This window comes from Elephas maximus, chromosome 3, assembly GCF_024166365.1.
Source record: "Elephas maximus indicus isolate mEleMax1 chromosome 3, mEleMax1 primary haplotype, whole genome shotgun sequence".
NCBI lineage: Eukaryota > Metazoa > Chordata > Mammalia > Proboscidea > Elephantidae > Elephas > Elephas maximus.
Window position 1 is genome coordinate 134,248,976 of NC_064821.1, and position 18,500 is coordinate 134,267,475.

The window sequence follows — 18,500 nt, forward strand, 5'->3', positions numbered from 1 at the left end:
ATCTGTTGTTGTACCAGTACTAGGCTGTTTTGACTACTGCAGATGTAGATTTTGAGGTCAGCTAGTGCAAGTCCTCCTACTTTATTCTTCTTCGATAGTTCTTTACTTATCCGGGGCTCTTTACTTTCCATATAAAGTTAGTGATTAGTTTTTGATATTGACTGTTACATCCAACCATCAATAAGCTATCATATTTATTTATTTTGTTTGCTTACTGTGTCCTAGCTTCTTGTTTTGTTTTGTCTTGATATGCCCAAATAGGCTGGTCGTGTGAGCTAGTTCGATTATCGGCACATTTGAAGCTCTCATGTCCCGTCTCCAGGTGGTTAGAGCTATTACTAGGTATGTGAGCCAAGAAGTCCATTTACATTTCTTGTATGGATTCAGCTCAGGTGTCCAGGTAGTCGGTCACCAAGTGTGTGATGCAGGCTCTCACCTACAGTCCTAAATGGGCAGGGGTAATTGGAGCAGGCACAGGTATCTGGCTGTATAAGGGAGTCATGTGCTGAGCAAGGCAGGGGGCTAACGGCTGCCCCTTAGTGTCTGGGAAGAAAGTGTGTCCTTGTTCCCTAGAGTGCATAGGTAGGTGGGTTTTGCAGCCAGACTATGGGTACCCAATGCTGTTGGCTGTGAGGACTGGGAGGCACCACTTATTCTTGGACCCCTGTTGTGGGTGGCTAGGTGGCCTGGGTGAAGCCACCAGTCCTCAAGCCTCTGATGTAGGTAGATGAGGACCCTGCTTAATGGGCAGAGCAGTGTCAAATGCCACAAATCTGCCACGTCACGTTATATCTGATACAGTTGAGATTAGGCTTCAGGTATATACCCTGTTGTACTGTGCTAATGAGGGTCTATGGTGTTGAAATGGGCCCAGACACGTCTATGCAGGGGTGAAAGGCATTCAAAGTCCGTGGATCCCTTATGCCTGTGCCTAGGCAAAGGGGCTGTGCCTGCCCTGGGTTTCCAGCTTAGTGGAGCTGGCACATTATTTTTTCTTGTTTGTTAATTTGCTCCCTCTCCAAAGGTGGGAGAATGGCTCAGAGTGCACAACAAGTCCTACTTCCGGCCCAGGGTATGCAGCAATTACTGAAGCCAGCCCGGGACCTGGTGTAGAGCAGGGAGGGAACAGGTAAATGGGAAAGAGATTCTTCCCAAAGAGGGTGTTTTTTAATCTGCGCAGTACGTTAGATGCATGTACTTACCTTTTGCTGACTGACTGCCACTTTCCACTGGTTCTGGAGGCTTGTGTAGACTTTTTGGCACTTGGTCGCTCCCCATGTGGAAAATGCTTCCCAAATGCCACTGCTTGCCTCACCGTGCACACCAGCTGATCCAGCTTGCAGGGTGCGGGTTCCCACCGGGTCAGGTCTGGCAACTCCTCACTGCTTCGGAACCATCTCTTCCTCTCCCTGCCACTCAGTTCAATTCAGCTTTGCCTTTGATGTTCATGGCACCTAGACTGTTGTATATAATTGATTCACTTGTTTTTTTGGGTCTTTGTTGTAAGAGGGACCACAGGAAGTGTGTGACTACTGCCATCTTGGTCCCACCTGATTAGTTTTTCCATCTCTTTAAAGAATGCTGTTGGTATTTGGATTGGGATTACATTGTACTTGTAGATGGCTTTGGGTAGAATTGTCACTTTCACAATGTTGAGTCTACCTATCCACGAGCATGGTATGTTTTACATTTATGCAGATCTCTTTTGGTTTCTTGCAGTAGTGTTTTGTAGTCTTCTTTATATAGGTCTTTTACATCCTGGTTAGATTTATTCCTAAGTATTTTATTATTTTTTTTTAGGGGCTATTACAAATGGTATTGTTTTCTGATTTCCTCTTTGTTATTCTCTTTACTGGTGTATAGGAATCCTACTGATTTTTGCATGTTTATCATGTATTCTGCTGCTCTGCTGAATCTTTCTATTAGTTCTAGTAGTTTTCTTGTGGAGTCTTTTGGGTTTTCTATGTATAGTACCATATCATCCGCAAATAGGGGCAGTTTTACTTCTTCATTACCAATTTGGATGCCCTTTATTTCTTTTTCTTGCCTGATTGCTCTAGCTAGGACTTCCGGCACAATGTTAACTAGGAGTGCTGATAAGAGGCATACTTGTCTTGTTCCTATTCTCAAGGCGAATGTTTTCAGCCTCTCTACATTAAGAATGATGTTGACTGTTGGTTTTGTATAGACGCTCTTTATTATATTGAGGAATTTCCCTTCTATACCTATTTTATTTATCAGGAATGGGTGTTGGACTTTGCCAAATGCCTTTTCTGCATAGATTGAGATGATCACGTGATTCTTTTATTATATTTATGTGCTGGACTACGTTGATTGATTTTCTAATGTTGAACCATCCTTGCATACCTGGTATGAATTCCACTTGGTTGTGGTATATTATTTTTTTGATATGATGCTGAATCCTATTGGCTAGAATTTTGTTGAGAATTTTTGCAACTATATTCATGACAGATATTGGTCAGTAATTTTTTTTTTTTTTTTGCTTAGTTTTGGTATCAGGGTTATGCTGGCTTCATAGAATGAATTTGGAAGTATTGCTTCGTTTTCTATGTTCTGAAATAGTTTGAGTAGTACTGGTGTAACGTCTTCTCTGAATGTTTGGTAGAATTCTCCAGTAAAGCCATCTGGGCCAGGGTTTTTTTTTTTTTGTTGGGAGCTTTTTGGTTTCTTAATTACCTTTTCAATCTCTTCTCTTGTTATGGGTCTGTTCAAATTTTCAACATCATTTTGTGTTACTTTGGGTAGGTTGTGTATTTCTAGAAATTCAACCATTTCCTCTAGGTTTTCAAATTTGTTGGAGTATAGTTTTTCATAGTACTCTGTTTCTGCCCTCCCTTTTTAACTAGTTTCTTCCAATTGCCAGTTTGACTGTATCACCTGTTTTCTGTGTGAACTCTAATACAGGTTATCTTCTAAAATACACTGTAATACAACCAAAACTGTTATTTGAAAGGTTATGTTACGGATTTTCTTAAATCTTCTAGAATGATCTAGAAGGTAACAAATTTTAGAGAAGAAAAGAGGAAGGAACCATATCCCCTAGGACATGAACCAGTATCACAATTCTTTTGATGCTCCAAAAGTCCCCTACATGTCCCAAAAACCTAGTAAATTTCTCTGCACATATGAGTGGCTCAATAAGTGAGTGGTTTACCCATAGTTCTGTTGTTGTTAGTTGTTGCTGAGTCAGTTCTGACTCATGGCAACCCCATGTATGCAGAGTAGAAGTACTCTATAGGGGTTTCAAGGCTGTGGCCCTTCAGAAGCAGATCACCAAGCCTGTCTTCTAAGTTGTCTCTGGATGGGTCCAAACTCCAACATTTTGGCTTATAGTGAAGGGCTTAACTCTTTGCCCCAACCAAGGAGATACCCATAGTTATAGGAGTTATATAAAACAAGGATGACTACATAGGGTTTCAATAGATCCCTACACACTGAAGTCTACCTCACAAATGTCCTTCAATGTCAGTTCCAACTCTATCTGTATTCCTGGTCGTGCATATATGGAAATTTGTATCATGGATTTAAGTGTTAATTCAGGAATAAAGATTAGCCAGGTTTGAACCTAAGCACTACAGAAGGAAGCAGTGGACTTTCCCTTATGATGCCTGTGAGGAGGATAAAAGGTCAGGTAATTATACCCTCAGCCAAGGGGGCCGCAGCCCAACATGAGGCAAAGGCAATGCAAGTGTCACTGGAAGAGCTGCATTCTTATGTGCACCGTTGGTTCATCCTCCACAGCGGCATGTCCAAAGTTTCCTGAGTGATGTTTGGATAAGAGCTGCTCTCACAAGTGCTATCACCTACAGGCTTGGTGGAGCTACGGTAATGGCAGATCATCTTCAGACCCTGGAGACCGGAGCTAAACACAGTCACTGAGCAGACAAAGAAGTCTGGGGGCTCAGGGCACTAAGGTTACTCAGGACTACGCTCTTCTCTGCTGCACCAATAAAACCAGCTGCCGTCGCATCTGCTCCAACTCATGGCAACCCCACGTGTGTCAGAGCAGAACTGTGCACCACAGCTTTTCAACGGCTGATTTTTCTGGAAGTAGACTGCCAGGTCTTTCTTCCAAGGTGCCTCTGGGTGAACTTGAATCTCCAACCTTTTCGTTAGCAGCTCAGTGTGTTAACCATTTGCATCACCCAGGGACTCCACTCGATTAATAGCCTCATCTTATTCCAGCATTCTTAACCTCTGCTTTCTCACCTGCTCCTTCCAACCTGAACAGAAGTATGCTTGGGGAAAATCGGAGGCAGTCCTTGACTTTGGAACCTTGTGATTTACATACCTGGAATTTTCGCACATTCATATATGTGTGAAAAGGTAGCTTTTATCTACTACATTCAAACCCTCTTTTAGCCACTGAGGGAAAAAAAATCCCCCAATACCATACTATATTATCATTCTCAGCCTATGTGTCAGCCTATACCACCAGACCTTACCACCAGGAAAGCTTCTGAAGGGATAGGACGGTTTCTCACACGTTTGTGCATGCTGTGCCTAACACAGTAGTCGTACAGCAAATATCTGGTTTGTGCACTGGTTAGTTCGTTGGTTAGTTTCAGTGAAGTGGAGGAGATGGAAGCTGGATCACACTGCATTGAATAGTACTGGAGTGGCATGGAAGGAACAAGAAAAGTACAGGCTATTCTTTCAAGAGATTTGGCTGAGAAATATTGGTACGTCTCCTATGGTAGGCAACATACTGCATTAGATACTTGCTTGTCTTACTCTCACTTCTAAGCTTGTTGGTAGCAGAGGTGGTATCCTTCCGTCTCCCTGTTCTCTGGAGCTCAAACACAGAACCTTGTTTATAATAGGCACTCATAAAAATTTATTCAATTTGATTGAATAATTCCCAAATCCTCTGTTCCTAGTCTTCTTTCCCTTCAGTCTCACTGTGGAATTTGACAGTAATCATCCCCCTCTAGAAAGTTCCCCCTACAGCCTCTTGACCCTGCTCTCTCCTAGTTCTTCTCCAACTTTTCTCAGTATTTTTATCTCATGTTCTTCCACCAGCCTAGAAATGTAGATACTATTAGACTCAGTTCTCAGCCCTCTCTTCTTTTCCTTTAAACTCTCTTCCACCTGAAATACTATTGCTTAAATAATTTTTTTCTATGCAGAGAACTCCTAATTATCTCCAGCTATGATTTCTGACATCTCTCACACTCTCTCTCTCTCGTGCTACGCTCCCACTCACACATCAGAAACCCAAGGTATCTTCAAGACAAGAAGAAAGTTGCCACAAGGACAGCAAGTATGCAGGCTAGAACTCTCAACTCCCCTCATTTCAACTGTTGAAGACGATGGACTCAGATTAAGGAATCAAGTTTCAACTTTAAACACCTAGTTTTTAACCTAGAGGGCTGAAATGGTAGTAACTTCGGGACCCACTCCTTGTTTGCAGTACACCATTAGCAAATTGGCAGAGTAGTCTGGTATTGGTACCATACAGTAGTTGCGCAATGAATATTTGGCTGTCCAACTCACACTGGCCAGGACCTTTTGTTCTGCTTCTCCCTGGTGTTTTGCTTGGGCTCAAGGCAGAAAATTGGCACCCCCTGCCCTAACAACCCACTGGGTCCTGACTACTACAGTATTCCCAAGCCACTGTTGCCCCCCACCTTCAGATCTGCTCCAGCCCCAGCACTCTTCACAGAGCCTTCTAGGTTCTAACTTGGCTCCAACCGTGGGTATTTACTTTCTGAATTTTCCCCTTAGAAGGGCTTCAGTGTCTTCTCATGTGAAATTCCCATTGTTGACCTCACTGCACAACCAGCTGCAGACCCTCAGACTACAGAAAAGGACCAGCAGGACCCTAGACTCCATTTCTAGGAAGTCCTGGTCCGTGCAGTGTGAAAGTGAACTCATAGGCCTTTTTCTAACTCATTTATCCATAACTGTCTATTGCCCTGCTACTTCTCTTGTAATTATTTGTTTGAATTATGATTTAGCTTTATCTCCTACAGTACAGACTGACACATGTTTTCCTTTTCTTATGGTGCAAGAGACTTCATTTTCCAGCCTTCCTGCAGCTAGGGTGGCAAAGTGACTAAGTTTTTGCCGAAGGAATGAAGTATGCTACTTCCAGGTTAGCCTTAAAACCTTAAGTGTACACTCTTCCATATTCTTTTCCCTTCCTGCAAGTTGGAACACAACAGGCCTGTGATCCGGCTTTGAACATTCAGACTAGGGCAAAGCCCTAGAGGAGCACTACTCGAAGCAGTCCATGAGCTAGTCTCTATCAGTGAGGAGTTATGTACAGAAATTGAGAATCAATACTTAGAAATGTTTACAGCAAATTGACATTGCTGTGAAATCCAAGTGCATAATCAGCCTGAAGCATTGGTCTGTGACATACTGGAAATACAGAAAACCGGTCCTTAGCCACAGAGAGTTTGAGAAGCACTGCCCTATAGGACAGCAGATCAACAAGAGGACCTCGGGACTCTTACATGAGAGAAAAATTAATTTCTGTTTTTTTTTCAACTCAACTGCGGGGCCTCCTTGTTACAGCAGCTTAGCCTTTACCCAACGAAATACAGAAACTGGCAGTTGAATGTGAGGTGCTGCCATAATTAAAATTTAAAATATGTGACATTGACTTAGCAGTCAGGTGGTAGGCGGTGAGGGAGCTAATATCATCAGCTGTAAAGTTGGTGGCCCCACTATGCCACAGCAGAAGACTGGTGAACTTTGCACCTGTAAACTCTAAAAACCACTGGAATTGTGGAAAGTACTGAATTAAAGCAATGCTTATCAAGTGCTTCGTAAGATGCTTAACATATAGAAAAAATATATAGAAGTGCTCAATAAATGGTAGGTAGAGCTTCACAAGAAGGTTCGATAACTCAAAAAAAACTCAATGGAATATACAACTGGTGTTCTGGAAGTTTAACTGTTCATGCTCTAGCACCCCAATTTAATGCGGGATGATGACAAAGTCATCCTATACCAGTTGCCACTGAGTGGATTTCAACTCATGGCAACTCCATGTGTGTCAGAGTACAACTGTGCTCCCTAGGGTTTTTCAATGGCTGATTTTTCCAGAAGTAGGTCACCAGGCCTTTCTTCTGAGTTGCCTCTGGGTGGACTCGAACCACCAACCTTTTAGTTAGCAGCTGAGCTATTAACAATTTGTGCTACCCAGGGTCCCAAGCCATCCTATGTTGTTGTTGCTGGATGCTGTCAAGCCAATTCTGACCCATGGCAACCCTATGTAACAGCGCAGAACCTCCCCATAGGGTAGTTCACTTTTATCTCTATTGCAGATCATATGACACTGATCTATCCTACAGGGTCACCCTGAGTTGAAATCGACTTGACAGCAACAGGTTTGGTTTTTGGTTTTCTTAAATCTTTAGGGGAGCAGATCACCAGGCCTTTCCTCCTGCGGAGTGGCTGGTAGGTTTGAATCTTGTAACTTAAGAAACACCTAATTCTGAAGGATTTTACTTTCTCCATTAACAAAATAGGTTCTGCCAGTTTAACTATTCTACAGACTTCAATTCTATCTGATTATAAAAAATTAGAGTGGCTATAATCTGTAAGGCTAGGTACGCTCTGGTAGCAATCCATGGAAATTCAATCTTGCTAACATTCCGTTTCATTTCTCTCTGTAGGATATTCGTGACATTTGCGTATATGGGGAGCTGCAGGCGTGTAATAGGCAAACTCCACTGGTCTCCTACAGAAGATTCTAGCCAACAATTCGTTCCTCTACTAACACTTCCAGTTAACATTTTCTCACTGTTCACTTCATGTAGGAGAAAAATGCATAAAGACATGCATAGAGATGTAAAATGCCCTTGGGAAGCTCATAACCTAGAACTGTGGTTCTCAACCAGGGACGTCCCCACCTCCCCCTGTGGACACCTGGCAATATCTAGAGACATCTGTGATAGTCATGACTGGGGGTACTACTGATAGCTGGTGGGTAAGGGCCAGGAAGCACCGCCCCCGCCCCCACAACAAAGAATTGTTGTTGCTATAGAGAGTCAATTCTGACTCAAAGCAACCCTACAGAACAGAGTAGCACTGCCCCATAGGGTTTCTTAGGCTGCAATCTTTATGGAGGAGCCCTGGTGGTGCAGTGGTTAAGTGCTCAGCTGTTAACCGAAAGGCCGGTTCTACTCTGTCCCACAGAGTCACTATGAGTTGAAATCGACTTGACAGTAACGGGTTTGGTTTTTGGTTTTCTTTAATCTTCAGCGGAGCAGATCACCAGGTCTTTTCTCCCGTGAAGTGGCTGGTAGGTTCGAACTGCAAACCTTTAGGTTAGCAGTAGAACACTTAATCGTTGCACCACCAGGGCTCCTAACAAAGAATTAAAACCTACCCAGTCCCAAATGTCAACAGTCCCAAGGTTGGGAAACTCTGATCCGGAGATGAGTATAATATGGGGCTCAGTGTGATATGATCTGCAATAGAGATAAAAGTGAAGTGCTATCAGACTGACAAAATTTAAAAAGGTGAATAACACTCAGTGTTGGCAAGCGTGTGGGGGGAACGGCACTCTCATGTTAATGAGAATGTAAACTGCTATAAGTTTTGGGACTGGGGTGGGGGGGAAGCTTTAAAAATGTAGATATTATTCCTATCTTCACTTTCCTTCCATTCGAATTGTCTTCTCTCTTCCTTTCCCTTCTCTTTTCTTCTCTTCCCAGAATAGAGAGGTCAGCATGAGGCTAAGAATGCAGGGCAATGAGGAAAAGATTGGGGAACTGCAGGGGGATGAACTAGGGTTGGGGAGCCACACCGAGGACTGAGCTGAAGGACTGGAGCCTGAGGAGCAGTGGGGGCAGGCGTGTTGGGAAGCTGCATGGGGCACGAGATGGCAGCCAAGGACAGGAGGCAGTGGAGGGCTTACAAAGCAAGAAAAAGTAAGATTGCCTTCGTGGTTGGGAAATTGTTACTTGGAGCAAATAAGTACATACTGAAGATAACTGGTGTCAAGTTTCTTGCTGGCAGAGAAGATATTTACAAACATATAAAAGGGGAAGAATAGAAAGATCCCTAAGGTGCTGGATTGGAATTAGAGGTATTGATATGAACTCAATTTTTATAACTTATATACATGCTCTGATATATATGCATCTCTAAATGTATATGTGTGTATACATTCAGACATATACAGTAGCCCCCTCTTATCCGAGGTTTCGCTTTCCGTGGTTTCAGTTACAATTGCCATTGGAAAATGGTAAATGAATATATAGCATGATGATGTCTTAAGCCATCCGCTTCATCATAACTTTTATTACAGTATATTGTTATAGCTGTTCTATTTTACTATTAGTTATTGTTGTTAACCTCTTACTGTGCATAATTTATAATTAAACTTTATTAGAAGTATGTATGTATAGGACAAATCATGGTATATCTAGGGTTCGGTACTATCCGTGGTTTCAGGCATCCACAGGAGGTCTTGGAACATACCCCCGTGGATAAAGGGAGACTACTGTATTTCCTAGGTCTGTTCTCTGAGAGGGCTAGGGCAACGGATATCCCAGTAACAATGGGTACACCATCCTTCCATATGCTGGTTTCTAAACATCATTCTCTACTAAAAGAAGAGATCAGGGAAAAGTACAAGATGAGTCTGGACTATCTTGTGATGCCAGAAAATACAGAAATGCTTGATGAATGATAAGAATGTGTCAAAAGGGCACAGGAGCCAGCTCAAAGGGGCTCCCACTGGCGAAACTCAAAATAATTTGGACAGCGAAATGAATAATGATAGTAACAGATTTCAAATTATTGAATACAAAAGGAATGCATGACTGCTTACTGATAAAAATGAAGCAATAAATGAAGAAGAAAGGAAGTTCTTTCTTATGGTAGAATGCCATCTAATAAATGTAGAGTGAGTTATGGAAATAAAGAATCACCATACGGCAACCTTCACAGAGGTAGCTGATTCAGGTAGGAGTCACCAGTGACTGGTAAAGGTGTAGGTGGAGGTTTGATGAGGAACGGGTTATTAGCATAATCTCGGAATTAAAAAAACCAGTGCCATCGAGTTGATCCCAACTCATAGCAACCCTACAGGACACAGTAGAACTGCTCCATAGAGTTTCCAAGGAGCGGCTGGTAGATTCAAATTGCAAACCTTTTGGATAGCAGCTGAGCTCTTAACCACTGGGCCACCAGGGCTCCGCACAAATACCAATACATTTGAAAGGGGAAAATGGTGAATTTAAGGTGGGGAAACCTGGCAGACACCAACATAACCAGGTGATCAAGGTTAGTATTCCAGTGGTGGATGGGTTGGCATCTTCGGCCTCCTGATGTGATGTTCTAAGAAGAACACAGCTTCGATTCTGTGGCATCCCTGCCAAGAATGCATGACCGGAGTCTGGCCTGAGCCTGGTTATGAGGAAACACCCGACAGACCCGGTTTGACAGTCATCTTACAGAATGGGAAGCCTATACTCTTCAAAACTGCAATGGCTTTAGGAACAGGAAAAGTCTGAGAAACTATCCCAGAAAAGACATGACAATTAATTATAACATGGATCTAGATGGGAAAAGACATTTGGGAGAGTGTGAAGTAAGAATGGGAACCATGGATTGGGTGGTAATGTACCAACGTTCATTTCCTGATCTGGTGCATTGTATGCTGGCTATACAGGACACTGTACTTTTAAAGAAAAAAAAAAATACACACTCTGGAGTGTTTAAAAGGAGCCCTGGTGGTCCAGTGATTAAGCGCTTGGCTGCTAACCGAAAGGTCGGCTGTTCGAACCCACCAGCCACTCCTCGGGAGAAAGATGTGGCAATCTGCTTCCATAAAGACTACAGCCTTGGAAACCCTCATGGGGCAGTTCTACTCTGTCCTATAGGGTTGCTGGGAGTCAGAATTGACTTGATGGCAACAGGTTACGGGGAGTGCGCAAGGGTAATGGAGAATAATGTCTTCTATTTGCTCTTAGAAGATTCAGAAAAAAACTGATGATAGACAGATAGACAGACACTTTGATCCTAATACCATGAGGACATGGAAAAGGATTTTACTTATTTCCTCTCTGCCAGACCCATGTGATAGTATTACTACAGGGACAGGACTCCTATTCAAAGGACTGGCCTAATAGCTATCAACCAGGGCAGGAGGCAAATGACTCACTGTAGTTCTCCGTGCACACTCTATACCTAATCCCTTGCTTTTGTCTTCAGTAACTAGTTACTCCCAATGGCTTTCAGACTTGAACGTTGGGTTTCTAGCTCTCCTTGAGGAGTGAATGCCTCTGACTGACCCCACTGCCCATTTTTGACTGAAATGGTCTGAGCCTGCCTGAGGGCAGCTTAAACATCCCTACAGAGAAGGGGCTTTGGGGCAGCCTGGCTGAAAGGGGGAAACCAGAAGGCTTGCCTTAAAGCTGTGTTTACAAAACATGCACGTTGTTTTTATTTAGATCACGTATTTGTTTGGAGGGCCTTTGGAAAGACTGATGGAGCCAGGAAGGAGCCAAAGTGCCCTCTAACATAGGCCTGCCACCTGCGAAGCCATCCCTTGATGACACCACTAAATGTGCACATGGCTGAGTCAAGCGCAGGGCTGGTAGAACCTCCAGTCTAATGTCAGGGAACTATGAAGACACAGAACTAGCTGATGAGTAATTAAGGGGGCTGACCAACATCCTTAGGTAAGGGTGGGCAAGCTATACTGGGTGGGTTATCTTCCACAGTGACACACAGTCTGGCCAAGCCTGAGGTATATGAAGGATTCACATCTGAGTAGAGGTGCCAAGGTCCACAGGAGCACAGCAGCGTCCGGGGTCACAGGCAAGCGGGGAGTTCAAGGCCACAGACAGACAGGATAGGAAGCCAGAGGTCAAGTGCTGCAGAGGCCAGGCCAAGAGGTAGAGAGAGAAGAAGAAGGAGGACACAAGCCTGTGATGTGGGGAGGGGATGGGGAACAACCCAGGATATCAGAACCTTGTTCTCACTGGGTACTGCTCTCCTGGCTTGCCAGGTCAGGCAGAGAGCAACACACTCTTTTCAGACTAAATAAAATAATGAGATTGTTTCAGAGGAAAGAAATGTGAGTCAGTTTAGTGCTTTCCAAAGTGAGCCTCAGAAACCCAAGTGCACAAGAAGACACAGGGCAATGAGAACAGCATAAGTGTATCCGATTCAATGTTAGATGATTGCCATTACTGCTGCTCTCCAACTCACTGAGTAAGTAGCTACATCTTTGTTTTTATCCACTAAGAACAGAGATGGTCAGACAGTGCAGGTAGTTCTAAGAGAGAAATAAAGCATCTTTGGAACTTTGCCTTGTGCCTTTGATCATACAGTGTTAGGTAATCTCAGTCCTGCAATTTGTCTTCCTCTCATATTGTCCACAGAGCAGTTTCCCACCTTTGGCAGGATTTCCTCCTTTAAGTCTGGTATGACATAGATGAGCAGCAATATCCACTTGGCACACTGTGGCTATGGGAGAGCCTTCCACTCCCACAGAGTCAGCGCTAACTGAATCTGCCTGGCATGTCTATGGCTTTAAGCCAATTCAGTCATGGTCGACAAAGCAAAACTGGAACAGACCCAAATTTTTAAAATTTGGGTGATCTGGAATGATAACCAGAATAGGAAAAATTACAGGTCAAAGCCCTGGAATGAGAGACTCAGAAGGGGTATAATGAGCCCTTTCAGGAGCCTGATGCATGGGATTGGGTTGGCAGGACTGTGGAGAGCTACACACACTCAAAGTTGGCCGCCATCTTTGAGCAGGGCATCGCTGTTTCCGGGCAAAATTCCATGGGCTAGAGATTTGGTTGCTATGCAAAGTGTACACTGCCCTTGTTTTCTAAGAAGGAGATTAAGTTTCTAGCAAGGCTTCAACCCGTAATTTTTCCCATTCCAGTTATGGTTCTGTTTCACTCCAATTTTAAAAATTCAGGTCTGTTCTGGTGTCACTTCCTCAGCCATAACTGAACTGGGAAGAACTGGTGCCAAGCCCTGGGTGTGTCCCATATCTGGAGGCCCTGACCCTTTAATTTCAAGATGTACATAACCCTTCACAGGGTACAAACCTCTTTCACATACAGTACTTAACTGGACCCATCAACGACCCATGGAGGTAGGTAGAAAAGGAATCATTATTCCCATTGTGTAAATAAGAAAACTGATTCAAGGATGACAGGTAGTTTATTCAAGGTCACAGAAGCTCACAAAAGTGGAGCTGGGATTAAAACCTAGAACCCCTGTGTTCCAAGTGCCTCTCTAACCCAGAATTTTATAAACACAAACTCTCAGAGCTTATGTAGATTGCTCCCCACCCCTTACCACCACCGCCCGCCATCCATGGCAGGACTAAGTTCCAGGGGACTCTTCTACATACACAAAGAATCCAGGACAAGGGGCAATGGATCAGCAAAGTCAGAAAGGAGAAGGCTCAATACCCACAGGAGAAATGATGGCACATAGAGCAAAAGGACCACAGCCAGTGTTATGGATTCAATTGTATTCTCCAAAAATATGTATCAATTTGGCTAGCCCATGATTCCCAGTATTGTGTGACTGTCCACCATTTTGTCATCTGACATGATTTTCCTATGTAATGTAAATCCTGCCTCTAAGATGTTAATGAGGCAGAATTAGAGGCAGTTATGCTAATGAGGCAGAACTCAATCTACAAGATTAGGTTGTATCTTGAGTCAGTCTCTTTTGAGATATAAAAGAGAATCTGAGATGGGAGGACCTCATACTACCAACCAAGAAGAGTTGGGAGTGGAGAGCGCTTTTTGGGCCCAGGGTTCCTGCACTGAGAATCTCCTACACCAAGGGAAGATTGATGACAAGGACCTTCCTTTAGAGACGATAGAGAGAGAAAAGCTTCCCCTGGATCCAACACCCTGAATTCGGACTTTTAGCCTCTTACACTGTGAGAGAATACACTTCTATTTGTTAAAGCCATACACTTGTGGTATTTATGTTAAAGCAGCACTAGGTAACTAAGACGGCCAGGGAAGGGGAAAGCAAGCAAGAAAAGTGTAACATCTCTAAGTCGCCCAAGGCTTGGGAATCTATCTTTGCACTCTCACTGGAACAATATGCATTTGCATCCATGTTTACACAACAGCTAATACTCTGATTAACTTAATGTTTATCTAGGAGGGAAGGGAAGGAGTGCAACCAGCATTTAAGGAGCACTTCCTGTACATCAGAGACCCTGCTAAGTGTTTTCTCTTTTCATCCTGGGAGGTGAGTATTATCTTCATCTTTACAGATGAGGAAATTAAAGCTTAGAGGGGTTAAGCAACATGCTCAAGGACGCAAAGCCTGGGCTGGAACAAAGGCTGGTCTGACTGCAAAGCCCTGCTCTTCTCTTTATACCACATTAATAATGCCTTGGACCTGGTCTCTGCCATTTAGAAGCTTGCAATCAGACTTAACCACTCTGTTGGGTATAATCACAGGCCAGGAGGCATTCTGAACTAATGTATACTCCGAGGAGAATGGCTAATGGATAATTTGAGTTATAGTAATTCCTATTGGACTTATAGTGATTCCCCTTGCCCCGGCCCAAAGAAATAAGAGGTTGAGCTTAAGTTATGGTGGACTGGCGCTCCTCAGCAGGAAACTGGGAACCTTGGGGGAGAAGCAGCCAGACTTTGGAATGTGTGCATGACTTTGAGAGTGTGTGCCCTGGCAGCTGCCTGGTGATAGGCTGTGTGCATTTGTTCCCCTGTGCATGTGTGTGTGTTTGAAAACCGAGAGAGAGAACTGACAGCGGTGGTTCAGTGCGAGAATTTTCACTTTCCATGAGAAAGACCCAGGCTCCATTCCTGGCCAATGCACTTCATGAGCAGCCACCACCCACGTCACTGGAGGCTTGCGTGTTGCTATGATGTTGAACAAGTTTTAGAAGAGCTTCCAGACTAAGGCAGACTAGGAAGAAAGGCCTGGCAATCTACTTCCAAAAATCAGCCAATGAAAACCTTATGGATCACAACGGTCCAATCTGCAACCAATCATGGTCATAGTGCAGGTCTGGGCAGTGTTCCGTTCCATTGTGCATGAGGTCATCATGAATCGAGGATGGCTCCATAGCAGCTAACAAGTCTCTCAAACAGGTTCTGATGAACATACACAAAAAACAATCATATCCTTTAGTGTTTTCGTTTGAGTCTTAATTCACAGAAAACAGATGCAGATCTGTTGTTATCAATCATCTCATAAAACAGCCGGATATCTAAAATAGATCTGACTGAATATAAAGAGTCTAGTAGTTGATTTACACATTTGCCAGATTTAGAAAAGAGGATGTGTCATTTGTAGTTAAATCAAAGCTACGAAGTTTTGCAATCTAAAGACAAAAAAGAGAAAAAAAGAAAAATTTGCCGAAACAGTCTATTTTCCTAGATATACAGCAGTGACAATCAATAAAAGTGATGTCCAGATGGTTAGACGATTGTACATAATACCTGATCCATACAGTCTCAAGGAGCACCAGAGTGGCACAGTTAAGCACTCAGCGACTAGCCAAAATGTTGGTGATTCAAACTCACCCAGAGGCACCTCCAAAGACAGGTCCAGCAATCTGCTTCCAATAAGTCAGCCTCGAAAACCCTATGGAGCAGTTCTACTCTGAAACACACGGGATCGCCGTGTGTGGGAATGGACTCGATGGCAACTAACATCACCACCAGCACCAACATGCAGTTCTAAGCCACAGGAGACAACGCTGGAAGCTCATCTCAAGTACACATGCCTCACTGGCAGTGTCTGCTCGCTGCTCTTTTTAGGATGGCCCAGTGTGTTTAGACACACATGGTGTTAACAGAGCCAAGGCTGTGTGTCTGTTTCTAACTGCACCATTTCTAGTTGAAAATTAGAAAAATTCTACTCACTGGGTTCAGACCACACAGAATTGGATCCACTGTCTCATGATAAGACAAAAAAAAAAAAAAAAAAGGTTGCCCCTGAGTCAGATAGTTCACTCTTAAACCCAACAACTCTCAGCATTATCAAACAAACTCATGTATTTGCAAAATGTCTTGTGATCCATGAGAGGAATATCTGCGGTATGGCAGGTATGGCAAGTATGGCACTTGCCCTGGAGACCACTTGAAGGGGGTGGGGGCGCATGCGCCCAGCCACTGAGCAGTTTCTATTAACCCAATAGGCCCAACATCCTTCCTCAAGCATGGCAGACACAGAAGTGTAGCAAGGGTGGGGGCAGAGGGTGCCACTTGCCCCCAGGCACAAGTCCAAGGCGGTGTTCGGAATGACATTCCCAGGCGCCACAAATATGAAAGGTGCCTAACTGAGGCAGCTGAACAAGAGGAGGCGGAAGGCGTTTCTGCTGACCGTGGCCACTATCAAAGTCTATTCATCTTGAAATTGGGAGGGAGGCGCAACTTTGAGACCACCCCTGGACGCTGGTGCCCTTGCCACAGCCCTGCAGGGGCGCAATTTCAGTGTCTGTCATAGGCGCTATTTTTCGTGTAAAACGGATCATCTGTCTGTGACTGACATTTACTGTATTATCCAACTTATTAAAAAACAAGTAGGAACCATGAAAAGGTGCGCTGCCCTTTGCTTCTAAAGTCACGTTTTAAGATCAGGTAATACACTGGATGGTAAAAAAAAAAAAAAAAAAAGTAAGGAGAGAGAAAAAGTGTTGGAGTGACAGTAATAAATTTTGAGGGAAATATTTCGTGGAAACTACTCAGTTGAAAATTAACCTACAAATGATTTGGAGGGCTGTTTTAATGATTATCTTAATAAGACTACATTGTTTCTAATATTCACAGTTGCGCCTCAAATTACATGCTTGAGAAATTTCTGACCAATTTTTGGATAGTTGCAACTTGCTGAGGGAAAGCAATAAAGTAACAGTGCTACAGAACAAAGCCCTTTTGTCTGCCGGTGGGGAGAGGGAATCCCTGGGACCTTCCCTTACTCACACAGCACAACCCCCAATAATGTCACCAGCTACGAAAATTGTAACTATTTCCTGAATCTTTTGATGCCTGCAAGTGATTCGTGCTGTTCCTCAACCGACATACCATAGTACTAGGTGCAGCTAGAGGCTGAAAAATATTTTATCCCTAGGTTCCACAAGAGAACCTCAGTTTCCTAGTCAACTCCGAAAACAGTTACGTCTGTGTTTGGCAAAGAAGCACCTGCGCAAAAGCAAAGCGGGGCCTGCGCCGCACGTGCCCGCGCCTCTGCGCGCAGACAAGCAGCCCACAGCAGAAGAGCGTGGAACGCGGATTTTGCATCCCTACTGCGTTTTGATCTTGGAAAAAAGTGGGAAAGAGCAAGATGCACAACACCCCCCCCCCCACATACACACCGCCCCGAAGGCCTTTCCCAGGTGCTTGGAGTGGGTTTGGGGCCCAGGCTGAAAACCTGGTGACCCCTAAAACCCATGGGCAGGGTTCGGCGGAGCTCCTGCGCCCGGGCCTCTCCACGCGCTCTCGGCTGTCCGCAGCCCCCCGAACCTTCCCCGCCCGGAGCCCCACTCACCGCTCACGCTCGCCCCCGCAGCCGAGCCCAGGAGCGGGGCCCCTGAGGCTGCCGCATGCCCTCGAGACCGAGCGCGACGGGGCGCCGGGCTCCGGCCGGGCGCGAAGAGCAGCTGAAGACGGCGGGTAGGCGGCGCAGCGCCTCCTCTCCAGCGGCGGGTGCGACGCGCCCGGAGCCGCAGTAAAGTTTGGCGGAGGCGAGGGCGGGCGCAGAGGGGGCGGAGGGGGCCGCGTCCCCGCCCTGCCTCGCCCTGCCCGGCGCGGTCGACCGTTCCCACGGGAGAGCGCCCTCCACCGACTAGGCACCGATCCGTGCATCTACAGCCCCTCGCGAGCCAAGGGAGAGCAGCTTGTCCACAGAGGGACGCCCGCCTGGGACTCGTCCCTCGGAGGGTGGCCGGCCGCGAGGAGGAGGGGGCATCCAGTGCATGACCACTTTTGCCCACAGACCTTATAGAGCCATACTTGGGAGCCCCATATTAAATCTCAGCCCCTGGGTGCCTCTCATCATTCTGCGGGGAGGGATTTGTTTGAAGTGGCTGCAGGAAGGTGCAGCCCACACCCACCACCCGTGGGAGGCAGGCTTTCTGCCAGGCCAAGACCTAACGCTCTAACAGTCAAACTCCAGACTTACCCAGGATGCAAGCAGCCCGCAGAGGCCAAGGACTTTCACTCCTGTGGCCTTTCCTAGGGGCCATTTTATTTAAAATAAAAAAAAATTTAAGGTTCCTGTAAGAAGTTTCTTGGCCTCCTGGGGTAAGTAGTCCTGGACACTTTGTTTTTCAACCGTTCAAGTATAAAGCCTCCACTGACCCACCTTTGGCAAAGAAGATGCAAAGTAAAACATTGTCATAAAGGCTTTGTTCTCTCTGAATTCTGAAAAGCAAAAACTAGGTCTAAAGAGATGCTAAAAGTTGGGTCTTCCTGGTGACCTCACAGGAGTGACGTACTGTGAGGTAAACAGTCCTAACTCATGTTGCAAAAACTTTGAGAAACCGT

General features: G+C 44.9%; 1 protein-coding gene across 2 annotated transcripts in view; it reads right to left on the reverse strand.

Moving 5' to 3' along the window:
* The window catches only part of LPAR3 (lysophosphatidic acid receptor 3), a 94,849-nt gene extending 77,194 nt beyond the window's left edge, over positions 1-17,655 (reverse strand). For both annotated transcript variants that reach the window (XR_007516685.1, XM_049879648.1), the window contains exon 1: positions 17,503-17,655. The gene's annotated coding sequence lies outside the window, so the exon portion shown is untranslated. The remainder of the gene's footprint in view (positions 1-17,502) is intronic.
* Between the last annotated feature and the right edge of the window lie 845 nt (positions 17,656-18,500).